We start from the raw sequence: 20,136 nt of genomic DNA, 5'->3' as shown, positions 1-20,136 counted from the left end.
TTTGCCTCTCTTGTGTGCTTTATTGGGGCGCTGGTTGTTACAACTTCTTCCTCTTTGCTGCGGGTTTCGAAGTTGGCTGTTATTTCCTTGATGTGGCGGGTTGCCCTGGGTGTCTTACCCGTTACGGGTTTCATGGAGGTTGTGTTTTCTGCTAGTGTTTCTTTTTCGGTCTGTTGCCGGAGCTCTGGAAAATCGCTCCCTGATGATACCTCAGGTTTACCGAGGGGTATAGCCCTGATCGGTATTATGGTCCCTCCGGCTGCTTCTGAGAGTGCACGAAGTACCTCGGCAGAGGTACTTCGTGCTCGCACAGAAGTACCTCTGCCGAGGTACTTCTGTGCGAGCACGTGTCCACTTTATGGGTCAAGTCCCCACATTTAAGACAAGCTTCTGTGCAGTTTACTATTTTGTTCTCTGTTGATTTGCAATTTCTGCACTGTAGTTTTGGGCATTCTGTCCCTAGGTGACCCTCAGAGTTACATCGGAAACACAGTCTTTTAACACCTGGGTAGTTAACCATGACCCTTGTTTGGCCCACTAAAATGAAGTTGGGAACTTCCTTTTTCATATCCATCTGTATTTCAACGTCGCCTGTTTTCCAGCCTTTATAATAAGCATGTTCAAATGCTTTGATACTAATAATATCGCCCCATTGGCTAAAAAATTTCTTGACGTTCTCTTCATTCTCCAGGTATTCCAAGGGAAATCTAGTTATTCTTAACGTTTTCCGTAAACTCCCTGTTAAATAAGGTTTGATCGTTTGTCCCGCACAGGGGAAACCCTCTAATAATTTGCTTCTTTTTTGGTCATTTTTGACTACAATTTGGAATCTTTCTTTTGAGTACGGTGTGAAACCGTATATGTTTTCTGCCCCCTACTGTATCAATCAGAGCTTTCACTAACGTCCACTTATCTGAGAGCCGCTTGACTTTGATGCCAAGCGTTCTAGTTCTGGGTAAGAATAACGGCATTGTTGGGGGAAGACCTAACTACTGGCTGTAGAAGGGGGGAGGTAAAGGAGGGCGAAGTCAGGGAACGCCGGTGTCCCTCACAACAAGCGAAGAGATAGCAGAAGGAATGGGTAAAAGAGTCGATAATAACAAAAAAGGTCTTACCAATGCCGAGGTACTTCTGTAGAAAGTGAGCATGGAGCTCTCTCTTCGGGCCGCAGGAACTGGATCCTTTTGGACTGGAAGGCACAGGTTCTTTCTTCTTCGAACTGGAACTGGAGCTCTCTTTCACGTCTTGGCGAGGGTGAAAGTGAGGGGAAACCCCATCATTGGCCTACGAAAAATGGCGGGGTCAGAGTGCCCCTAGTAGGAAAGAAAAAGAAGGGAGGGGAAGTGATAGTGAGGTTGAGGTGGGGAGATGAGGGGGGTGGGAGAGAGGAAAAGCAGAGGAGAGGGAATAGGATGGGAAGGGTGGGTGGGGAGGTGGGGAGTAGGAGAAAGGAAATGTAGGCCTCAGCTCATATCTCACATCTATCTAGTTCCTCACTATTAGATGACATTTTTTTTCACCCTCTCCGGTTTCCTGGCTCACAAGATGGAATGGACCACGGAGGCAGCCGGTGCCCGGGTGACCTGCCCCTTCAGGGCAGCCCGCCTCGAGTAGGCCTGCGCTGCCCGGGTTTTTCCTCCGAACTACCTCCGTGGGAGACCAGGGAACAGAACAGACCTCAGGGGGATGCAGAGACCAAGGAAATGACTCAGAGTGGAGCTGCTGCTGCAGATGGAGATCTTAAAGCAGCAGCAGGCAGAACTTGATGTTGTTGTGTCCGACATTACACAGGATTGGAGGAGAACACCACTTGATCTTAAATGTGGTGTCCCCAAGAGCCTCTCTTTCAAGATGTAAAAATCTCCTTAAGGAACCGTAGAACTTATAAAGAACGATCCTGGAGAGATCCAACAGATTGGGAGGATTAGTCGGATTAGAAAATTTCTTTCTTACCTTCCAGATGTGGTATTTGAGCTCGTTAATAATGAATACCACTAATTTATGCTTGTTGTTGGCTGGGGGAGCGAACTGCAGGAAGATGACTTGCTCCTGCAGCAGGAGGGGGATGCGGAGCTTGACGCTTAGCCTCTTCCAGATGTTGATGGATATAGGACACCGGTAGAAGGCGTGCTCCACGGTGTCCAGGCTCCCGCAGAAGTCGCACATGGGGTTCCGGGTGGTGTTGAACCGCCAGATGTTGCTGTTGACTGAAAGGTGTCCGTACGCAATCTTCCATGCCAGGTCCTTTCTCGACGGTTAGCCTCGATGTTTGGTGAGGTGGCCGAAGAGGATCTCGTTGTGGCTAATCCCCAGATGCGGAAGGTCGGTACGAACGATGTTGAAGAAGTGTTCGTACCAGGTGGTACTGTTCCGGATCGCGGCGATGTTCACACCCGACGAGCGGAGTTGTTGTATCAGCTGGCACAGTCTGTTGTAGTCCTATGGAACAATGTCCGCCTTGGGACCCTGATGGACTGGGATCCCAAAAAGGGGAAGCTTGTGACCCAAGAAATACCGCACAGGGTAACTACAGGGATGTGTAGTCTGCAGCACCCTGTTTAGATGGAACGCGGTATTACTTAGGTACCTGATGTTAAAGGAGGGGAGGCCAAAGCCCCCCCGCTTCTCCGGAAGTTGAAGGATTTTGAGGCCAACTTCCTGGCGTAGATTTCCCCAGAAGAACTTCAGGGGCTTCTTGTAGAGCCGGCTTTCCTGATCCTCGCTGATGTTTGTGATGTTCAGGACGTGCTGGAGCGCAGGGCAAATGATGGTCTTGATGACGGTGGCCCTGGAGGAGAGTGACAACTGTCCATTTTTCCAGTCCTTGAGTTTCTCGACGGTGTTGTTGTCGAGATGTTCGATGTTAAGCACAGACTGTTCTTCAAACGGGACCCCCAGGATGGTGAGGGGGTCGGCAGTAGGGACGAGGCTTGCAGGGATGTTGTGCAGGTCCCAGACTCCATATAGCTTGATCTTTGTTTTGTCGGGGTTTGATGTTAGCCCCGACACTTTAAACTTCTCTAGGATGTTGTAGAAGTTTAATATGGAGTCATTGTCCCTAAGAGTGCCCACCACGTCATCCGCGTAGGCGATCACCTTGGAGTCATCCTTGGTGAGAGGAAGTGGAATCCCTCTAACCGCTTGAGAGTTGTTCACAGCCCGCAGGAACGGTTCAAGGACTAGAGCAAAGAGCAGCGGACTGAGGGGACACCCTTGTTTGACCCCTTTCTGGATGGAAATGGGGTCAGATAGGTGTCCGTTGATGAAGAGGCGAGTAGTGCTGTTGTTGTAGCCTCCTCTGATGATGTTAAGTAGTCCACTGCTGACCCCGACTTTCTCTAGAATGTTGAAGAGAAAGCAATGCCGGACGCTGTCGAACGCTCGGTTCAGATCTATAGACAACACTGCCATGGAATACTTCTTGAGGTTAACCAGACGAAGCACTTCTCTGATGAGGATGAGATTGAACTCCATCGATCGACCAGGAATACCATACACTTGTGTACTTTTGATGATATACCTCATCCCGATTTTCAGTCTGTTGTTGAGAATACGGGCGAGGATCTTGTAGTCCGTGTTCGACAGACTGATGGGGCGCCAGTTTTTGATGACCGAAGGGTCCCTGTTGGTTTTCGGGATGAAGGCGGTATGGCATTCCAGAAATTCTCGCGGCAGGTTCCCGGTGGTAAGGAAGATGTTGAAGACTGCCACGAAATGGGGAGGATGTGGTCCCAGGCCTCTCGGTAGAGTTCCGTGCTTAAACCGTCTTGCCCAGGCACTCTCTTGTTGCGGCACTGTTTGAAGGCTGATGTAATTTCGGCCGCTGTAAATGGTGTATCCAACCCTGCTTGGATGTGCGCAGGGAAGGAGTCAATGTTCCAACAGGAGTAATCCTGGGGGGTACTGTTGTCTGAGTAGAGTTGACTGTAGTACCCCCAGAAGGCGTTCATGATGTCAGGTGTTGTGGTGTGGTCACACCCGCCTTCACTGATGGTGGTGATGGTTCGCTCCTGCCGGAAGTTGACGTAACGCCTGTTATAAAAAACGGCCGATTGCCTGTCTTCCTAGCGGAGGTGGAGACGGATCTTCATGTTCTTTTCTTCCACCTGCTTTTGCTTCTCCAATTCGATGTCGAGATTAATATCACGGATGGTGCTGTGACATGGAAAGCCTTGGCGTTGGCTGGCCACGAACCAGCTCCTCTCCTTGTAGAGATCCCGGAGCCGAGCTCTTCTGAGGAAGGCACGTTCCTGGCCCCATTTTTTCATGTTTTCTTTGATGTTGTTCTTGAGTCGTGCCCAGGCGTCCCAGTCCCAGCCAGCGGTGCTCCAGGTGGAGCACAGTTGGTTAAGCTTGGCCGAAAACAGGGACGGGAAGTTTGATGGTAACTTCCAGGGGCCCGGACCAACATCTACAGCTTCTAAGGGATGGTACCTGAGCACGACTAATTTGTGGTCCGAGATGGAATAGTTAACTGGAACGTGCCTTAGTGTTTCGGCTCTGGAGACAAGGGATGGTGACAAGTAGAGACGGTCGAGCCGTGTGCCGATGCCTTGGCCTGTCCAAGTGTAATCCCGACGGTAGTGGTTATGAGCCCTCCAGATGTCCGTCAACTGGAGATTCTTAAGGTGAATTTCCAAGTCTTGGTAGCCAGCAGTACCTGTATTTGGATTTCCCCCTACTTTGTCGTAGGCCGGGTCCGCCACACAGTTAAAGTCCCCCATCAGGATGACATGATGGGCGCCGTACAGATAGTTGTGTAACGACTGGAAGAATGCGGGTCTTAATGTTGCATTTGCCGGGGTGTAGATGTTAATGTACCTGGTGGTACAGCCCCGGTACTTTCAGTCGACGGCAAGGACTCTCCCTTCTGTATCCCTCTGGATGTTATGGAAGGCTCCGAGGAGGGGGGATAGCATAAGTACCCCGACCCCGGCACGTTGACTTGTGCCGAAGCTCCAGAATGATGTAACGGGGTACTTATGGCTCAGTTCCTGCATGTCCCGGAAGTGGAAAAAGTGGGTCTCCTGCAGGAACAAGAGTCGGATGTTATGGGCTAGCATCAGATTCCACACCTCCTGTTGTTTTGATGGTGAACGGAGCCCTCGGATGTTAAGAGAGGCGACACAAAAGGGGGGTGGCGACACTACGATGTTTTAGGTTATTAAACCCGGCCTAGATCTTTGATGCGTAGCCTCTTCACATACTTGCTGAGGTCGTCGATCTGTAGGTGGGAGGTAGTGAATCCCGCTTCCTGCAGACCGGCTTCCAGTTTTGAGCGCGAGTTCGAAAGGACCTCGAACTCGTGCTGGGTGTTAGAGATCTTGAAGCTTGTGATCTTGTTGTCTTTGATTTTATAGCTGTAAAGATTAAACTGGGAGCTGGTAAGTCTTTGGATCTTGGAGTTGATGCTTTCCCGACGGGAAGAGGAGGTTTCTACCTCCATCTCGGACTCCGATGTTGTGGAGTCCAAACCTTCCTTGGGGCGACTTCGTTGGTGTTTCTTTTCTATTTTAGGGGAAGCCGCCTCTTTCCTCTTCTTAGGGAGGTCTTGTGGGGGTAGAAGGTGTTGGTTCCCCTCTTCGGTGGTCAACTCTACTGCAGGGGGGATGCTGGCTGCTGCAGGGGTGTCTTGTGGAGCGTCCACAGACGACGCTTCCTCTGATGATGTTGAGGGGGGGGGATAGTTGTTGTGGTGCTATCCATTGCGTCATCTGTTCCCTCGGCTGTGTGGTGTTCTGCTTCCGATGGTGGTGGAGGAATGTCGGAAGTGGCCGAGGGGGGGAGACTGATTCCTCAGTAGATGTTATCACTGGGGGGAAAACAGTCTCTTCTGCTGATGTTGTTGCAGTAACTGGACGCTTCTTTATTTTCCCCAAGATGGTCTGGGAAAATTTTTTTCCCCTGCGGCGGTGGTGGTGATAGTAGGTGGTGCTGGAAACTCACCCGCGTCTATTACAGGCTGCGGGTTCAACGGTTCTATGGGCGTCCCTGCCCTCTCTGCAAATGTGCGCAGAGAGCATGATGTCACTGTGTGTTCAGTGCTTGCGCACTTACGGCAGGGGTGTGTGCACTGATCGGAAATGTGCCCAACGCCGGAACAGTTGAAACACCTGGCTCGGGGGCAGTCACTACCCAGATGTTCCACCGAGCCACATCGCAGACACTGTCTTTGAACTCCGGGATAATTCACTAGTACACGCGCCGTGCCGATGTTAACCAGATTAGGCACTGGTTGGCGCATGTCCATGGTGAAGGTGACTTCTCCGGAGTACCAGGCGGGGTCTTCCTGGGAGACGCTCTTTTTGATGTTGCTCACTTTTCCCCATTTTGAAAATGTCTGTAGTAGCACGTCATTGCCGGCTTCTAAGTACTCCATGGGGAAGCGGCTGATGGTCAACTGGCGAACTTGGGACCCAACCATGGAAAGGGTCACCTGCTTCCCTTGGACTAGGAAGCCCTCTAACAGTTTATCTCTCATAGATGCGTTCTTGACGACTATCAGAAATCTTCCCCCTCCATAGAAGGTGAAGGAGAAGAGTTCTGGACTCCTACTAGCTCCTTTAGGACTTTGGAGAGAATCCTGGGGTCCTCCAGGCCTGGATTGTCTTGCTCATCTCAGTCTCTGCGTCTGAAAAATAAAAATAAAAAGAAAAGAATTAGAGTCCGTAGACTCTAAGTAAATCCCGTAGCACTTCAAAAGAAGTGCTACCAGCAGGTTAAATGTTAGTATAACAAACAAAAGGAACAAGTTAGTACAAAACAACAAGTTAGTATTAATGCAAACAAGAAAAACACTAATAAGATAAATATAAATATAAAGGATATCTAGGATCACGTGACATTCCGTAGAGAAGAGGCTTCTTCAGTGAGTAGCTAGACCTAATAATACCAAAGTCCTTATATAAGGACTGGCTTAAAGGGGCGAAGCAAGAATGCTTTTCATATTCCCCGTTATCTGTAGAGGACAGTGTAAGAATAGGGTGTTATTGAGCTATTTTAAAGCTCTGATCATGGCAGGAGGGTAACAGCAATAGCCGAGCCTCAGTTAGAACTTCACTGGCTACAGCATTGGCATCCATTACCCTCCAAGGGTATTAGATCGAATGAATCAATCACCGCATCTCACGGTCGATTGATTTAACAAAGTGTATAGCGAAAAGAACTTATATACTCTGCGAACGAGTTATCCAAACAGGTGCAACCATTAAGTTACTTAAATATAAAGAGCTAATAAGCTTCATTTCGGCAATGAAAACATTACTTAAATTAAGGGGATATTAAATCCCACATAGTTTTAAAACCGAATAAGAAACTGTTTCGCCGATACTTTATAGTTTGCTATATTCGGCAAGAAACTCTCTGATTCCAATCTTTGAGTTTCGTATTCGGTTTTAAAACTATGTGGGAGTTAATATTCCCTTAATTTAAGTAATGTTTTCATTTCCGAAATGAAGCTTATTAGCTCTTCATATTTAAGTGAATTTCGATATATATATATATTATATATATATATATATATAAGAAAATATATATGAAAACTATTATTATATATTTATTTAAGTGAATTTCGATATACAGGGTGTTCGGGATAAATTTGACATATTTATAATTAATTATATTTTTCCGTAAGTTACATGTATTAACACACACTTCTCTTCATTTAAAAGTTTGGACCCTTCTTCATTCATATACAAGATGTCAGAAAGGATGGATAGCTGGAACCCACCTGAATCATGGAAGAGAATAACTTGTATCATGATGATTCGTGCCCGCCATCAAAATAAGGATATTACGACTGCTGCCCAATGCTCCCTGAATACAGTAAAAACAATCAGGCATGAACTAGAGACTTCCAATGGTGACTACGAGGATGTAGCAAGAAGAAAGATCCCTAGCAGACGATCTGATTGCGTTCGTACAGCAGAATTCCTCGCAAATCTGCAGGAACAGGTGTTGAAGAACCCTGGCATTGGAATTCGGGCTTTGTTCGTGGAGTTGCTAACTGTAGTCAAGCCCTGGATAACAAGGGTAGCCAATGGTAGGCCGTATGTATGGCAGCAGGATTCGGCCCCTTGCCACACCTCTGGGAAAAGTCAAAAATGGTTGTCTGAAAATTTCTACGACTTCACCAGTCCAAATGTTTGGCCTCCAAACTCCCCAGACCTTAACCCCATGGATTATTTTGTATGGGGCGCAGTTGAAAAAGACACCAATCGCACTTCCAGTAATACAAAAGCCCAGTTAATGGATAAAATTAAAACAGTTTTTGCGGCCCTTCCCAGGGAGACTGTAGCATCAGCTTGTTCGAGGTTCCGAAGCAGAATTGAAGCTGTGATCGATGCTAATGGTGGTTATTTTGAGTAAATCTTGTTGATAGTATTGTAATTAACTCTGCCTGTAATGTTTTTTGTCAATTCATTAAATTTAATAGATACAAAGAAGATTTTCTTTTTCCTTACGAAACTGTCAAATTTATCCCGAACACCCTGTATATATATATATATAATATATAATATAATATATAAGAATATAAGAAAAAATATATATAAGAAAATATATAAGAAAACTATTATTACAATATAATATGAATTTCGATACAGGACGTATTTTGTTCTATTAGGCTAATGAAGGAAGATTAGAAGGAAATGAAAAACTGAATTAATATGATCACTTTTCAGTTTATCCTTATCAGTTTTCTTTGGTTAAGAACTTACGATTCATCATATTACGTATTATTTATATTATTTAACTTATATTTTGAAAGAGGTGTGTTATTCTTCTGAGCATAAATTTAATTATTTTTGTTATAATGATCAATTTCTTCTTTAATATCTTGGAATAAATAGAATTCTTTAAAGTTTTATTAAAGTTATTTAATAAACTTTAGAATACTATTTTTCTAATTTGTTGCAGTCTAATAGTTTCATTAGTTGTGTAAATTTTGCAAATACTGTATTTCATTTCTGTTCATCGATTGTAATTCTCTAAGTAACAAAGTATCGTCTGAATTAGAAGCATCGAATTATTTATTACGATAAAATTGTGAATTTAAATGATGAAATATATTAAAATCGCATATATTTAACAAATTATTAATTAACTGAGATGTATTTTTCTAAGATTTTCAAGCTACATTAACTGGCAAATATGAAAAATTAAAAACAACGACAAAAATGAAATGCCAATCTCACGTTGAGTTGCAAATTATGCTGTTGTTATTCTGAAATTCAGATGAATTTGTGAGAGCTCCTCGAATTTCAACTTCTGGCACTGGCTTTCAATGAGCACTTATAGATCTTTTGTTCGTTTTGTATGATTTCCGGTGTGCCGACTATATTTATATATCCTCCTCGTTTTTTGTTGTTTGTGTGTGTGTGTGTGTGTGTGTGTGTGTGTGTATTTATTCGCTCTTTTTACTACGCTGTATATCCTCTCATTGTAGAGTGTATCTTTTGCAGATAGACGACGGATTGTGTGAACATTCAGAATAAAGCATTCTTGGAATTCTTGGAAATACATAAGTATAGGTTTAATTTCTTTTCTACTATTTTTCTATCCCATCTTATTAATTCCACATACATAAAATATATATATTCTTTTTTACTATCATTTTCTAAAACACATATATTTGACTCTTTTTTTTCGAAAGTGACTTTCTTCAATGGAATTTTGTTAGCAGGAGACGTGTCTTGAATGTTAGTTCGCAATGGAATAATATTCACTCATCTATCCATACATAAACTATAAAAACCTCAAGGACTGAAGGAAAGAATCGGAGTAATGCCGCTTCATTACTCCCCTGATGATTCTTCATCAGGGGAGTAATGAAGCAGCATAGAAAAACTCTATTGGGGAATACAACAAAGGAAAGGCTCATGGGAGGGATAGCTTCACACAAAATTGCATGTTGGAACATCAAGACAATATACGAATTGGGAAAGCACATCAAATGAAAGGAGATGGATAGAAAGAAAATAGAAATACTAGGATTAAGTGAAACCAGGTGGAATGTAACTGGTGAGATCAGATTAACATCAAACAAATATGTCATGTGTCTTGCAATGTGAGAAAATGTAGGAATATTAAAATCAGTGAAAGAAAAAACAGGCAAAGAAAGATGTAGGTAATTGAGGAATTTGTGAAACTAGTTGGGAAGGTAATGGCGATTAGTCGAATGGAAGCTACAAAATATTTTTTAGTGGAGGACAATGGAAATGACAAAATGTTCTGTTTTTCCTATTAAGGAAAGATCTGGGAGAGAAAGTAAAAAAAAATCTCCTGAGGGTAAACATAGTGATGATAACCTTAACAGCAACTCTAATGGATCTATCTATAATTCACCTATACATACGAGGAACTAATTGGAAGATGATGAGACAAAAGAGGCTTATGAACGATTTAGAGGAACCAATAACATCATTTAAATACAATGATAATTTAATGAGCAGATTTTGAGAACAGTATTTGGGAATGTGAAGAAACTGGACAAATATTATTAAAACATCAGATCATTTAGTTGAAGATCAGTTTTGATTCCAGAACTGCAAAGTAGCTAGATGCACTCTACTTCATTTAAGAACAATAATATATAGCAGAAAAAGCGTTTTTTTAAACAGTGAAGGAAATTGGAGTAAACTTGAAATACACTGCTCGAAACAATTAGGCGATATTTTAGTTTCTGTCGATAATTGTAAATTTCTGCAAATAACTATAATTATTGGGTACTTTATACATGAATAAATATTTCTTACTTATGGATAGGATGTAATTGATGAGATATTGTTTAAATAATCGATATTTATTATAAAATTAACAAATTGTACATTTTAGCGTGAAATAATTTTAACAAGAATAGCCCAAAATACTTTTGTTAATTTAATAGGGTGCATGGTCTCCCTTAACAGTGGGGGGGTGGGGGGGGGGGGGGGTGGGGGGGGGGGGGGGTGGGGGGGGGGGGGGGTGGGGGGGGGGGGGGGTGGGGGGGGGGGGGGGTGGGGGGGGGGGGGGGTGGGGGGGGGGGGGGGTGGGGGGGGGGGGGGGTGGGGGGGGGGGGGGGTGGGGGGGGGGGGGGGTGGGGGGGGGGGGGGGTGGGGGGGGGGGGGGGTGGGGGGGGGGGGGGGTGGGGGGGGGGGGGGGTGGGGGGGGGGGGGGGTGGGGGGGGGGGGGGGTGGGGGGGGGGGGGGGTGGGGGGGGGGGGGGGTGGGGGGGGGGGGGGGTGGGGGGGGGGGGGGGTGGGGGGGGGGGGGGGTGGGGGGGGGGGGGGGTGGGGGGGGGGGGGGGTGGGGGGGGGGGGGGGTGGGGGGGGGGGGGGGTGGGGGGGGGGGGGGGTGGGGGGGGGGGGGGGTGGGGGGGGGGGGGGGTGGGGGGGGGGGGGGGTGGGGGGGGGGGGGGGTGGGGGGGGGGGAAAAAGAAGTGAGAAATTTGTGTCAAGTAAGGGACTATAATATAGAAGTTTTGGATGTGGTTAATTAAGTACAGGGAACCCAGACTCTTTTAAGATTAAGGATTTGATTAATATGTATACTTGTCTTTGTGCCATAATAAATGTATTTCTTTATATACAATCAAATGAGTTTGTCATGCTTTCTGAGGATTGAGCTACCATTTGAAAATTTATGTGCCGTGCATTAAGAGGGAAACCAATAGTGATATAAGAATCGGGACCACGACTGCATGCCTCATGATCCCTACATTTTCTTTAAGTGCTCTTGGATATTGTATCAGAGTTTAGTTGCCGGCTGGCGCAGTCTTTAATCAATACAAATTTGTCGGCAATCGAATATCTGATATTAAGTGATACAAAAATTAATGTTAACTGTAAAGTTAAAGTAAAGACAGTTAGAGATATAACAATAAGGCAGTCACATAGTCACACTAGACGACACAAAAGTAGAACATAACAAAATAACACCTCAAGCGAAAGAGAAACCTAATTTTTGAATGCAAAGGAGACAATATTTGTAATATGTTTGTGCCAAGAGAGATCCGAGGTTAGAGTTGTTCCAAAAAGTAGATCTCATCTTGAATAGTGATTTGCGTGTTGCCAAAGGTAAGACTGGGAAAAAAAAAAGAAAAAAAAAGTTTTTTTTGTGGGCAATAATAAAGTTGAGCTGTGTTTTGCTAAACGTTTTGAAATTCAGAATTTATAGTAGTAGAGGTAAAGGTTCTGTAGGTTTCAGGGTTTGTAAATCCAATGAAAAGATGTGCAATGTACTGTAATCATAAAAATTATGCATTGTACTGGCTGTGAGCTGCAGTAGATTATTTTTATATAGAAGGAAGAGGGTAAAAGAACAGAGCCTTCTAGAATACCAGCATTAGTTATATGGATAGAAGATGAAGAGCCATCCGCCATTATTTGAAGTGGGTGTCTAGTCAGAAAGCTGGGAGTCCAATTTCAGAAGACAGGAAACGGTTTAGATGATTCATCGCTTGAAATTCAACAAATTTTTTAATGGTGTTTGTTCTGAGATGGGTGACATAGGTAAGCAGATTCCCTGTTGATTTGCATAAAACGGAATTCATACTAGTAGTCATTTGTTAGTTGAGCGCATTCGGGATTGTGTAGGAGTTGGGTGTCAGTGATTCTTTTCATTACTTTAGAAAGAAGTGAAGTGAAGGAAATTGGATGATAGGTTGGAAGGTAAAGATTTTTCACCCTTCTTATGAATAGGATGCATGCGGGCTAATTTCCAGACTATAGGATAAATACCAGTTTAACAAGAGTGAGTGAAAAAGTGACATAGAGTGAAAGTAAATTCTTCAGCAAAGACTTACAGAAATATCAGAGCAATGCCACAAGGGGAAGGAAACGTTTTTGGCATCCAATTTCAACAAGATTTTTCTGATATCTTTCTGACAAAAGGGCAAATGAGGCAATGGGCAGGAGACATTTGGCATGATCAACCATGCAAAAATCAGGAGAAGTAGGAAGTCAGGAGGCCTTTTTTTGTGAGTGATGATGATGTAATAGTGCCATTTGGATGTAGTAGTGGTAGGTGTAGCATTGGACAAATGTTACAGCCAACATCTCTGGTTAGAGACCAGAAGGCATGGCTACCATTTGGATAGGATGCAAGTTTCCTACTTTTTGTTCTCTCAAAGCTGATTTTGAATGTGTTGATAGTTTTCTTGTAGGTATTCTGAGCATGGGTGCAGGCACTGCAGAAAGATGGAGTTTAGGATACAAGCCAGTTACAGTATGCTTGACTCTTCTCATCAACTGCCTTGGCATATCTATGGGAGAACCAGGTCTTAGACATTGGACAGAAATTTAGGGTGGAGTCAGGAATAAATGTTTCCATGACAATAAGAATTATTTCAGTGATTGTTCACAGTATGTTTGGGTCAGATGGTAATTTCTGCAAGGAAACGAGGCATAGAAGTTGCAAGGATCATTTCCATGGGTGTTTCTAGTGCCATTGTTGGATCCTACTTCTTCTCAATCTATACTTTGGATCCGACATGTTAATCACTATGATGTTCTTAAACAAAACAGAAGGTTGCTAGTTGATTTCTAATTCAAATATAGAGAAAATTTATATTTAAAGACTGCGCCACTGTATATCTGAATTAGTTCAAGAATTGAAGAAAAATCAACCCTCAACTATTTCTCCTTAATATGTTATTAATATATATACAGGCTGAGTATATTTGACTTGCTTAATTCACCCGCTTTGGTTCGAATATTTTATGAATGGTGCAGTAAAAGAGATTCAGGCAAAATACAACTTTTGATTAACAAAACCAAACATTTAATTTTAAAATCACAAATTTTACACTTAAGTTTAAATCAGTAATTAAGATATCACAAACACTTTAGCTTCTCTGATAAGTACAATCACACAAACTCAGACAATGGTAAATCTGTTATCTCTAGTACAATCTTCTTGCAGTTCCTTAAGTTCCAAATACAATAAAAATTGCAGTAACACACCTCTTCACAAACAAACACTTATAAATATACACTTTAGCTAATTTCCGCAATAGTTACTGTTAGTATAAGGAAATTCTAGGATGAAACTCACACACTTATCTGCAAAGGAATATTAATGGTTGGAATAATCTTACCGGTAATTTTCTTTCTTCATAAACTTATACGTAAACACTTTTTATAACTGTAAACACCTTAAACATTAAACGGCACTCATTAAAATAATTCTTCTAAGCAATAACTGAATTAATCATCGGTCACAATACACATAAACAAACGTTGTTGCATAAAGTACTACTGATCAGTCATGAAATAAGGCAACACACAATAATTCCTTAACATGAGGTTTTATATGCACAGTTGTTCACTCTTCTGGCATTTAATTAATTCTTTAGACACTACAATTCCAAACACAGCTATCGGTAAACTTAAATTTTACAGCCTCTACTATTTCTAGAAACTTCGTACTTTGTTTCAAGGTTCCATATGTCCTTGAAAGGTCGGCGCTGAAATTAAATCTCAACTCAAGTATCGCTAGTCTATTTAATAGTCTCAGCTGTTTTTCATAGCTATAATTGTTATTCTACAACTTATTAGCTAACTGCTTCTCGACTAGTAGATTTAAAATAGCTGCTTGAGTGACTTGCCGACTCGCAATTATCACACTGTGATTCCCGAATGCCGAATGCTCCAATTCCAACCTAATGCCAATCCACTCCTTACTCTCTCTCTCTCTTTTCAGCGTTCTTCCCTTTTATATATGAGTTCTTTCCGCCTAAACTGTTCTCGTGATTTCTTTAACTAAAACTGTTTTTTCAATAAACCTTCTCTTCACGTGGTGTTCCAAATCGCGCTCGCTTACTTACATGCGTCTCCATGACAATCAAACAAAATATAATAAAATTGAGCTATTGCATAACGTTAAACTTCTACAAACAGGAATAAATAGAGAATATTTACATTTCAATTAATGCATGGTTAAATTATCAAATACAAGTTCTTATAATATTAACATAGTAATAATTAAAATAGCGTAATAATATTTAATACAGTCTTATCACTATTAATACATATATCTTTGATTAAATAATTAAATATTAGGCAAAATTAAGGTAGTTATATGAATATTAAATTGTAAAATAAGTTTACATTAAATAATATTTACAAGTCTAGCCTTTGTGATGGAAGATCATGTTGGATTCTGAAACAAATAATAATTACTCTAATCGCTACGTAATCAGAATCCAACACCATATGATATGTGATACGAGCAAGTTTTTTTTCTTTTTTTTCTTTTTTGTGATTCCCACTCACAAAAGGCTATGAAGCCTATAGTATGTTAGTACCATGAGCGGAATAAAGATTTTTTCTATTTTTTATTCATTTCATAATTTTCTTGTGTTTTTATTTATTTTTTACATAGACCAGAAACTCTGCAATGGAGACCAAATATGCAACTTTTCAAGCTACTTCACGCAGACCTCCATTAAGTTGGGTAGAGGACTTACACTGGGAATAAAATTCATCTCCCATCACAAGTTGCTTCATTGGTGAAAAAATCTGCACTACATTGTGATCTGAGCTGCCTAGAGGATAAACTACACTTACTGTTAGTACGTGAACAATTTGTGTAATATTGTTGGTGACTGCAAATGTCTAAGCCTCTATAGCTGCCTGATCTATGTGGTGCCAGTTGGTGTTATGAACATTATCTCCGAAAAAGATTACTTCACTGTTAGAAAACTTGGATTGAAGAAAATCAACATTTAGGATAAGGAAATTATTATTATTATTACCCCAAGACCTCATGGAGTCAAAGACTCATGTGGGAGGCTCTTTTATCACTCTCACACACACACACACACACACACACAGCTCATCATACCATGCCTTGAACACATTCAAACTTCTTGCAGACACCACACTCTCAGGCAAGGCATTCCAATCATTCACAACTTTGCACGAAAAAAAACCTGCCTCTCACTCCCCTACTCACACCCTCTTTATACAGTTTCTAGGGATGACCTCTGGTTCTCCCCCGATCTCCCACTATTTTCTGTAGAACTTCTCCAGCATTGATCCTATAGCAACCCATTACCAACTTGTAGGTCTCTATCATATCTCCCCTCTTCCTCCTATCCACCAGACTCTGCAAATTACATCTTCTCAATCTTTCCTCATACTCGACATTCCAAAGGTCAGAAACTACCTTAGTCAATTGCCTTTGGACCCTTTCCAACATCTCTTCATCCTTCTGAAAACCAGGTGACCAAATCTGGGCACAATAGTCCATGTGTGGCCTAATCAAAGCCTTATACAAGGGAACAAGAATATCCCTACTTCTACACGTCAATGTCCTCCGCATCATTCCCAGCAGCTTCTGTGTTGTCTTCACAATTTTGGTTATGTGTCCACTATCATCCCCCAGATCTCTTATTTCTTCCACCTCCAACAATATATCCTCACCAAGCATAAATTCTGTATCCCATCTTTGTTTTCCAAATTTTAAAACCTTACATTTTGCAACATTGAACTCACATCTCTATTTCCATGCTCAATCACTCAATTCATTCAAGTCTTCTTGTAAGGCCACAACATCTTCTCTACTCTTCATGGTTCGTCCCAACTTTGCATCATCTGCAAACAAATGAATATCCCCATCCAAATCTTCACCAATATCATTAATATACAAGTTAAACAGCAATGGCCCTAAAACAGACCCCTGAGGCACTCCACTAGAAACTTTCCTTTTCCTGGATATCGCTCCACCCATACACAACTTGTTGATACCTATCAGATAGCCAGTCTCCAATCCAAAGCACTAATCTAATATCCAACCCCATTTGCTCTAGTTTGACTATCAATTTATCATGAGGTACTCTATCAAAAGCGTTTGCGATATCTAAGTATATTACTGTGTATCCTTCTCCTCTGTCCAAGGAAGCAGTCACTTTATTGTAATAAGTAAGCAGACTACTAAAACATGACCTCCCTTTAGCAAATCCATGCTGTCCATCAAAGATGGACAGCATGGATTTGCTGTTGTCAACCCAACTCTGGATCCATTGTTGTCAACCCAACTCTGGATCCTAGTTATCACAAGCTTCTCCAACAACTTAACCACAACACCTGACACACAGATAGAACTCAAGCATCAAACCTATAGTTTGATGCTTGAGTTCGATCACCTCCTTTATGAAGTGCCACAATCTTGCCCTCCTTCCACTCCTTAGGGACTTGACCTAGTGCAAGACTCGTATTAAAAAAATATGTCAAGACAGATGTCAACTCCCTGGCACATTCCTTCAGAATACATGGCGATATATTATCAAGTCCCATAGCCTTATTAACATCTAGTTTACTCAACTCCCCCATACACCTCTTGCTCAATTACAGTCAGTCTCTCCTCCCCATCATCTACTGCTCTCAATCTCTCCATGAAGTCACATTCACAAGATTGAAAGACCTTTATGAATTGCTCATTAAGTATCTCCACCACACATTCTGCAACAGCTGTCTTTATACCATTTTCTCCTATCAATGTCATCCTTCCATAATCATTCTTTCTTTTGCTGGCTACATATCAAAAGAACTCCTTAGGATTCTTTTTGGCTTCATTAGCTAACTGCTGTTCATACCTCTCTTTAGCTACCCTCATCAACCAAGTCACCCTCCTTGCCTGGTGTTTGTAAACCTCATGAAATTGGTTATTTCCACTTTTCTTATGCTGCCTCCACAATGCCCTTTTTCTCTGTATTGCATGCTTAATCTCTTTATTCATCCATCTCACACCTACCTTATTTAATCTTCTCACCCTTGGAATACACTTAGACATTGCATATCTTCTTCTCCCATAGTCCTAAACGAACCATTGCATCATTCATGGCTGGTAGGTGATACTGTTTGCTAGCATCCTCCAGTCTTCTCGGTCTCTTGTTCTTGATGTCAATTGAGAAAGGGAGGAATGTGTCTGTTTTTTGATGTTATCGGTCCATTTTAATTGAGGTCAGCCTCTAACCCTTGATCCCGGAACGATTCCTTCTAGTGTTTGCTTTGGAATGCCATTAGCCCTCTCCACATGTCCAAACCATTTCATCTGTCTTCTTCTGATGACTGTCAGAATATTTTCCCTTTTTCTACCATCTATTGTATCAATCAGTTTTCGGACATTTTCATTGGTTTCGTGAGCGGTATAGGGAATTCTCAAGAGTCTTCTGTAAGTTTTCATTTCGAAAGACAGGAGGCTCCTCTCATCTTCCTTCAATAAAGTCCAGGCCTCACAATCATACAAGAGGACAGAATTCACCAAGGTGTCAACTAGTCTTAGTCTGGTTGTGATTGCTATTCTGTTATCTCCCCACAATGGTTTTAACTTCTGTAGGGCCACGGTTGCCTTAGCAATTCGGTATTTAACGTCGGTTTTTGAATGACGATCATGACTCAATGTGCTTCCTAGATAAGTGAACTTCTTTACATTCTCAATTTGCTTGTTGCTGATTTTGAGATTATCATTGTTTTTGTTTTTTGTAGGTTTATGTATAATCCATATTTTTTTAATGTTCCGAAAACACGTCTGGTTATCTCTTGTAATTCTTCTTCACTTTCTGCCAGAAGATCGATATTGTCAGCAAAACGTAAGTTATTTATTCTTAGTCCGCCAACTATTATTCCAGTGTCATATTCATAAAGAGCTTCATCTATGACATATTCCAGAAAATAATTAAAAAGAAGAGGGGAAAAGATGAATCCCTGTCTTAGACATTGCATCTACTAGATAGTTTTTGAAAATCCCCCAAGCTGCATTGATCTCTTTTCCAGCTAACTCCTCATTCCATGCTACACCCACAAGTTGTCTCCTCAGCTCTTCATACCCCCCCCCCCCCCCTTGTAATTCCACATATACCCTTTTCTCACAGAGGTCCTCAAACTGCTTGCAATCACCCAGGTAATTACCTCATGCTCACTCTCACCGATTGGTAGATGATTTTACACCTCATTTATAATTACATCCTCTGATGAGATGACCAAATCCAAGACTTTCAATCCTCGTGTGCCTTCTGTTAGATACTGTCTGAGGTAGTTATCCCTCAAAAACTCAAGAAACTAATTTTCTTCACTTCCAGTTGCTATCTCATCATTCTGGTCTATATTACCATAATTAAAATTGCCCATAATGATCACTCTTTTCTTATTTGCTTGACTAATTTCATTATTGCCACCATCCACATTACCTGGTCTATAACAACATCCAACCAAGTATTTGATTCAATTCACCTCTATCTCACACCATACTGCCTCAAAACCATTGGCACAAATCAAAAAGTTTGAAATGATTGTTAGTATTAAGAACGAGGCAAAGACAGCAGATGAATTTGACAGAACGAAGTAGAGTGATTTTCAGCCAAAGAAGGTTAAAATCAAGAGATTCTAGGTTGTATAATGTTTGGCATGGTGTATACTAGAGAAAACATATGCCCAAACCCTACTTCTGAGGTGAAAGAAATCAAAGGGTCTGTAACTGGTGAAGCAGAGATGAACAGCACCTAAGGAGGTTGAGATGCAAGTATCTGTCTGGAAAAGGAAGCAAGGTTTTGCAAACTGAAAGTGGAAGTGAACATCATAAGGTTGGAATAGAGACCATATATATTTGTAAAATGGATTTGGAAGATACTGTGAAGTTTGCTGTTAACTGCATGGATCCAACATGTTTCCCATGCAGTGTTTGAATTCTGGTTTCCATGCTGGTTATAAGTGGAATTTGATTTTTCACACTAGTATTTGTTGATTATATATTTTGTAGTTGATTATAAGTGGAATTTTTCACATTAGCATTCATATTTTGTAGTTGTTTGTTCATGCTTCATCTCCACTTTGACATGTTGAAAGGTTTTTCACTTGGTTATACTATAAATTAAAGATGCCAAGAAATTATATTCTTGGGTTCATCATTCATCCAAGTGTAAGCAAACAAAGTTTGTGCATGAAGTCACTTCACAACTGGGCTACTTGTATATATGCTATACCAAGGCAATTGACTTCACATCAATTGCCTTGGTATAGCATATGTGCACTGCATTATGGGATACTAAGGCAATTGATGTGAAGTCATTAGCTTCTATATACAAGTAGCCTAGTTGTGAAGCGACTTCATGCACAAACTTTGTTTGCTTACACTTGGATAAAGGATGAAACCAAGAATA

The 20,136-nt window shown here is 41.8% G+C and overlaps 1 protein-coding gene across 3 annotated transcripts in view; it reads left to right on the top strand.

Annotated features, from left to right (window-relative positions):
* Positions 1-20,136, top strand: part of LOC150103081 (putative phosphorylase b kinase regulatory subunit beta) — an 860,602-nt gene that overhangs the window by 622,688 nt on the left and 217,778 nt on the right. The gene's annotated exons all lie outside the window — the stretch shown is intronic.

This window comes from Typopeltis vanoorti, chromosome 9, assembly GCF_054136105.1.
Source record: "Typopeltis vanoorti isolate ZY-2024b chromosome 9, IOZ_Tvanoo_1.0, whole genome shotgun sequence".
NCBI classification, from domain to species: domain Eukaryota; kingdom Metazoa; phylum Arthropoda; class Arachnida; order Uropygi; family Thelyphonidae; genus Typopeltis; species Typopeltis vanoorti.
The sequence above is the reverse complement of the archived record's forward strand: the minus strand, read 5'-3'. Positions and strand labels throughout refer to the sequence as shown.